The 6630-nt window shown below is 42.9% G+C and overlaps 1 protein-coding gene across 1 annotated transcript in view; it reads right to left on the minus strand.

Moving 5' to 3' along the window:
* The window catches only part of TTC26 (tetratricopeptide repeat domain 26), a 51938-nt gene extending 51863 nt beyond the window's left edge, over nucleotides 1-75 (minus strand). Inside the window, exon 1 of the mRNA XM_015572687.1 lies at nucleotides 46-75. The gene's annotated coding sequence lies outside the window, so the exon portion shown is untranslated. The remainder of the gene's footprint in view (nucleotides 1-45) is intronic.
* Between the last annotated feature and the right edge of the window lie 6555 nt (nucleotides 76-6630).

The following is a 6630-nucleotide window of genomic DNA, read 5'->3' on the forward strand; positions in this document are numbered from 1 at the left end:
CTCCCACCCCCTCAACCTCCAGCCCGCTCTGCATGCACTCCGCACCTCAATATTTGACTTCAGCACTGCGCTTCCTCTGAGTGTCGGTATGCGTTCTCTTTCCTCCTAGTTGTAGGACTTCCACTCAGCCAGCGTTCCTGTGGTTCTGGGTGATGTCCGTTCCGTCTTTTAGTTTCACTTTTGAAGTGGTTGTTCGAGGCAGCAAACTCCAGCGTTAACCTATGCCGCCATCTTGGTTCTCCTCCAGGTATGATTTCTTAAATTCTTTTTGCACCCTCCTTGAGCTCCAGCCCCTGCCTATCCCAGACCCCACCCCTTGCCCTGCAATCACTTGGAGAGTAAATGACTGCATATCTTAATTCAATGCTATACCTTTTGTGTACACACGAATATCGATCTACTAGTATAGAGACATACAGCCAGGCAATGCACAGACTTCAGAGATGTGCAAATTCACCAGCACTGTACTCCTCCCTCATCTCCCCCCCAGCCTCTGGCAACCACTCATCTATTTCTGTCTCTAAGGATTTGCCTATTCTGGACATTCCATGTAAATAAAATTGTTAGGGGCAGAAATAGAATAGTGCAGATTAGCTATAGTTATAAGGAATATTAATCATGCTCTGTGAAGTATTAATCATGCTCTTAACCTCGATTGTTCTGTTCTGAAAGAAAAGCACGTCCTGACCTGGCTAGGAGTTGTACACCCCGGGACCTGGAAGTTAACCTCGGAATGCGCTACTTTCTCCTTACCCGAGAACTGCCCATCGTCATGGAAAGATTAACAACTTTGCTGAAACAATGAAGTCCCAGGCTGTAACCACCCAGAGGTGCCCGCCCTTTCCAACCCCCTGCCCACATTGCCTATAACTTGTAAGTATTACACCTTGCCTACTTCCCCATACCTGTAGTTCCTACTTTCCCATGCCATCTTTGTCCTTCTACTCAATATAAGCGTATGGGGGTGGCAGGGGAGATAGAGCCAATTTGTGTGGATGACCTGCTGCTCTCCCATCCTGCTGGCGTTGTTGGAATAAATGCTTACAGACAATTCAACCCTGTCTCTGCTTAATTGGCTCAAGTAGTGACCGGCATCCTGGACCCATTCGTTGTCCAGTTTCAAAATAATATAAAGAGATGTCTAAATATTGAAAAAACTTTTAAATCTGCCTGGCAAACTGTTAAAGTGTGTTGTCCTCCTACCTTGACAAGTGTACTCTAATGAAGGTCATGCTCCAATGTAGAGATCTCTCACTTCTCAGAATTCTGTGCTGCAGGAGACATCTTGGGGAGACCCATCCCCAGCCCTCAGTCCAGGCTCTTCTCTCCTCAGCCCAGGCTCCATCCTGAACTAGGAGGGACTTTGTGCATCTGTGTGGATGCCCAGGCCACAAATGCAAGTCTAGTCACCCACTCACCCATGAGCTATCAATCCCTGGCAGACGGAAACCCTTTCTTTGAAAAAGACTTTCAGACCCAGCCGGTGTGGCTCAGTGGTTGAGCATTGACCCATGAACCAGGAGGTTATGGTTCGATTGCTGGTGGGACACATGCCTGGGTTGTGGGCTCTATTCCCAATAGGGGGGTGTACAGGAGGCAGCCAATCAATGATTCTCCCTCATCATTGATGTTTCCATCTCTCCTTTTCTCTTCCTCTCTGAAATAATAGATATAAAGTACATATGTATGTATGTATGTATGTATATATATATATACATATATATATACATATACATATACATATAAAATAAATAAGTAAGTACAAATGTTTAAAAAGACTTTCAGCCATGGTAGTTATATTTATTTAACAACCCCTTAGCTCCATGGTTTCTTCATACCTAGTGTAGGGTGTGGTCAGAGCCCAAAGCGCCCTCACAACAAGATCCAAGGGAAGTATTGGCTGATAATGCTGTAAACAACCCTGTTGAACTTGCTAAATCTATTGAAATGATGTGTTTTTCAGCAGTTTGAGAGACCGCTTTAAGCCTCTGAATCCCTGCAGAGGCTGTTTGAACTGTGGCTGTAATTATGCAGGGCAGAATATGGCATTCATTGAGTGTACTTGAGAAAAAGCAGTTATTCACAACGACGGCTCCAATACTCACCCAGGTGTTATGAAACACATAATAACACAGACACACTAAAGCAGAGAGGCAAAGTTGGAACTGGCAACTTTATTGCAGTTGCAATCGAAGCGCAGTTTCTGAGTGATGGTAAAAAATAATCCAGCCCTGGCCCTGGCTGGTGGGCTTAGTTACTTGAGCGCCATCCCATGCATAGAGAAGTTGCCAGTTTGATTCCAGGCCAGGGCACATGCCTGGGTTGCAGGCTCTTTTCCCAGTAAGGGGCATGCAGGAGGCAGCCAATCAATGTTTCTCTCTCTCTCTTTCACTCCCTCTAAAATCAATTTAAAAATATATTTTTAAAAAAGTAATCCACCTCTAAGCTCAGTGTGGTATTCCAGGCCACAAATGCAGGTCCTAGTCACCCACTCACCTAGTCCCTGTTACTGTACTTGAGTTCTGGTGCACGGTGATGATGACTTTGGATCCTTGGAATCATGTCCCTGTTATTCATCAGGGTCATGAGTTGCTTAAAGACTATGGAACACAGTAAGAAGTTTTGGCATTTCTTAATGTTATGGATTCTCCTTAAGGAAAAAGTCTCATGAAAAAGAGAACCCTCAGCATTTCTATTAGAGCCACAGTAAGTCTGTTCATCAGCTTTATTGAGTGCTGTTAGAATGTTCATTCTTTTAAAAAATTATTATATACTAGTATTTTATTGATTTCAGAAAGGAAGGGAGAGGGGGAGAGAGATAGAAACATCAATGAGAGAGAGAGAGAACCATTGATCAGCTGCCTCCTGCACACCCCACACTTGGGATCAAGCACACAACCCGGGCGTATGACCTGACCAGAATTTGAACTGTTCATAGGTCAACGCTCAACCACTGACCTACATGGGCCAGGCAAATTTTCATTTTTTCGTTCACTAGTTTCACAAATATTCTACCTTACCATCAAAAAGAATATTTGCCCTCTTGGTTTGGCTCAGTGGATAGAGCATCAGTCTGTGGACATTTAGGGGCGATCAGGCTGGCAGAGGAGGTTTCATAACCTCTTCGAGTTTTTGTTTTCTGAGGTAGGAAAACCCATCTCACTGATATGCTTAAGACTCACCTGACATCATTTACATTTGTATATATGGAGGTTCCATAAGAAACTGGGACCTGAGGACAAAACCGTCAGTTAAGGCTTATATGCTGTCTTGAACTATGTAGAAGTGGGGGTTGTGGTTTGGGACTTCAAAGGAGAGGAAAAAAGCAAATGTTTGGTAGACAAATGTTTGTTGGGCCATCTTCAACAATGGGCATGAGAGAGGACTTTGATCAGACTTGTTTTGCAAGGTCCTTCCCTGTCTGTTACACTTAGTTTATATTAAACTGTACTTATCTATAATGGTATCTCCCTTTCTAGAGCAGGTCCTCTATCTCAGTTCTTTTAGGCAGTTAGGGGGAAGGTCAAAGCTTCTTCCTGAGTCTTTTGTTTCTTAAAAATAATCAGTTTACAGACACTGGTGATGGTCATCTTTCTCAGGCAAATCTTTGCTATTCAGGTGGTTTTTGCCTGGGGGGAAGACATTGACGCATCTTATTGGAAAATCCCTTGCCCCACCCTGTGAATTTTCTGGGGTCCATTAAGAAACTAAAAATAACAATTAGCTTCCAGGTAGAAGCAATTGCCCCACCCTGTTTGAAAACCTGTCACCACATCTGTGGACGATTGCCTGAGACTATTCCAGACTGAATCCAATCAGTGTGCAGGCAGAGGCAGGTCTCTGGAGGCTTTGATCTAATTAGTCAGAAAGAGCAGTTTGGGTCCCCACCACAGACACCATCCCAGATTGCTCAACGAGGCAAAAGCCAGTGGGACCCCAAGAGCCTAGAGCTGACACCTACAGGACCAGCTCCATGGGGGAAGAGAGCACAATTCAGAACAGGGGCAATCAAGAAGTGAGATTCAAGACAGATCCAGCCTTTGGGCTAAGGAGTCCTCGACCACTGAACTACTAGGGGATTCAATCTCTTGGACCTCAATCAGGTTGCCCAGGGCCAGAAAGGGACAGTGGCTCACATTCACCTGCACTAGAGAAGCTCCCAGGAGGCCCAGGATAGACACAACAGGGACCAGATTCAACAACATCAGAGCAAAATCCAGTGAGCCCCACAAATAGTGGACCCGAAGGACCTGTATAACAGCCGGCACAACGACATTGCATTTCAACTTCACTGGCAGCAAGTCAGAGGGGAGATCCCTCCCACAAGCAGGACATCAACAATCAAGTCCAGAGAACGCACACAGGGAGCATTCTAGAGATCCAGCTCAGGTGAACAAAGAGACTGCACAAAGCAACCTATCAGACATAGAGTTCAAAGCAATGGTTATAAAGATGCTTAAGGAACTTAGTGCAAATTGCAACAGCATGAAAAAGGAAATAGAGGCCATGAACAAGAACCAGACAAAAATGAAAAATGATATATCTGACATCAAGAACACACTGGAAGGGATTAAAAGTAGATTAGATGAAGCAGAGCACCAAATCAGCAATTTGGATGACAAGGTAGAAATAATTAGAGCAGCAAATAGAAAAAAGAATTGAAAAGCAGGAAGATAGCTTAAGGGAGCTCTGAGACATCATGAAACATAACAACATCTGCATTACAGGAATACCAGAAGAGGAAGAGGGTGAGCAAGCAACAGAGAACCTCTTTAAAGAAATAATGACACACACACACACACACAAACACACAAGAAAAAAAAGAAAAGAAATAATGACAGAAAACTTGCCCCGCCTGGTGAAGGAAAATGTCACGCAAGTTCAGGAGGCACAGAGAGTCCCAATCAAGATGAACACAAACAGACCCACACCTAGACACATCATAATTAAAATGGCAAATGTTAAAGACAATAAATAATCTTAAAGGCAGCAAAAGAGAGACAGAAAATTACCTAGAAAGGAGTTCCCATTAGAATGTCAGCTGACTTCTCAATAGAAACACTTTAGGTCAGAAAAGAATGGCATAAAGTACTAGAAGTAATGAAAAGCAAGGGCCTAAATCCAAGACTACTGTAATCAGAGAGGCTATCATTTAAAATTGAAGGTGAAATAAAAAGCTTTCAAGACAAAAAACGGTTAAAGGAGGACAATGCCACCAAACCAGCAATGAAGAAATGTTAAAGAGACCACTTGAAGAAGGGGAAAAAAAGGAGAGAGAAAGGAGCATAGGCATAAAGAAAATAAAAATGCCTCACAGGGAAGGCAGGGAAGGGTGGGATAAGGGGGAGTAAGAGATTAACCAAAGGACTTGTATGCATGCATATAAGCATAGCCAATGGACACAGACAGTAGGGGGATGAGGGCTTGTGCTGAGGAGCGGGAGTGGGCGGAGAGAGGTCAGTGGGGGGAAAAGGAGACATATGTAATACTTTCAACAATAAAGAATTTAAATAAAAATAAAAATGGCACCCTGCCAGTGTGGCTCAGAGTTTGAGTGTCCACCTCTGAACCAGGAGGTCACAGTTCAACTCCCAGTCAGGGCACATGCTCGGGTGGCAGGCTCCATCCCAGTTTGGGCTGTGCAGGAAGCAGCCAATCAATGATTCTCTCGCATTGATTTTTCTATTTCTCTCTCCCTCTCCCTTCCTCTCTGAAATCAATAAAAACATATTTTTAAAGAAGTAAAAGAAAAATGGCAATATGTAAATACCTGTCAATAATAACCTTAAGTGTGAATGGATTAAATGTTCCAGTCAAAAGACATCGGTTGACTGAATGGATAAGAAAACATGATATATATACAGTTTACAAGAGACCTACCTCAGAACAAAAGACACACACAGACTGAGAGTGAAGGGGTGGAAAAATATATTCCATGCAAATGGAAAGGAAAAAAAGCTGGGGTAGCTATACTCATATCAGACAAAGTAGACTTTAAAACAAAGACCATAACAAGAGACAAGAAGGCCACTTCATAATACTTAAGGGAATGATTCAACAAGAAAATATAACTATTATAAACATATATGTATCCAATATATGAGCACCCAAGTACATAAAAAAAAAAACTCTTGATGGACTTTAAGGGAGAGATTAACAGCAATACAGTCATAGTAGGGGACTTTAACACCCCACTGACATCACTGGATAGATCTTGCAGACAAAAAATTAACAAGGAAACAGAGGCCTTAAATGACACACTAGATCAGATGTCTACTCCCCAGGCAAAAACCACCTGAATAGCAAAGATTTGCCTGAGAAAGACGACCACCACCAGTGTCTGTAAACTGGTTATTTTTAAGAAACAAAAGACTCAGGAAGAAGCTTTGACCTTCCCCCTAACTGAATAAAAGAAGTTAGATAGAGGACCTGCTCTAGGAAGGGAGATACCATTACAGATAAGTACAGTTTAATATAAACTAAGTGTAACAGACAGGGAAGGACCTTGCAAAACAAGTCTGATCAAAGTCCTCTCTCATGCCCATTGTTGAAGATGGCCCAACAAACATTTGTCTACCAAACATTTGCTTTTCCATGTTCATGGAAATTGCTTTCCTCCCCCTTTATTTG

The sequence above is a fragment of the Myotis davidii genome, unplaced genomic scaffold (assembly GCF_000327345.1).
Source record: "Myotis davidii unplaced genomic scaffold, ASM32734v1 scaffold329, whole genome shotgun sequence".
NCBI lineage: Eukaryota > Metazoa > Chordata > Mammalia > Chiroptera > Vespertilionidae > Myotis > Myotis davidii.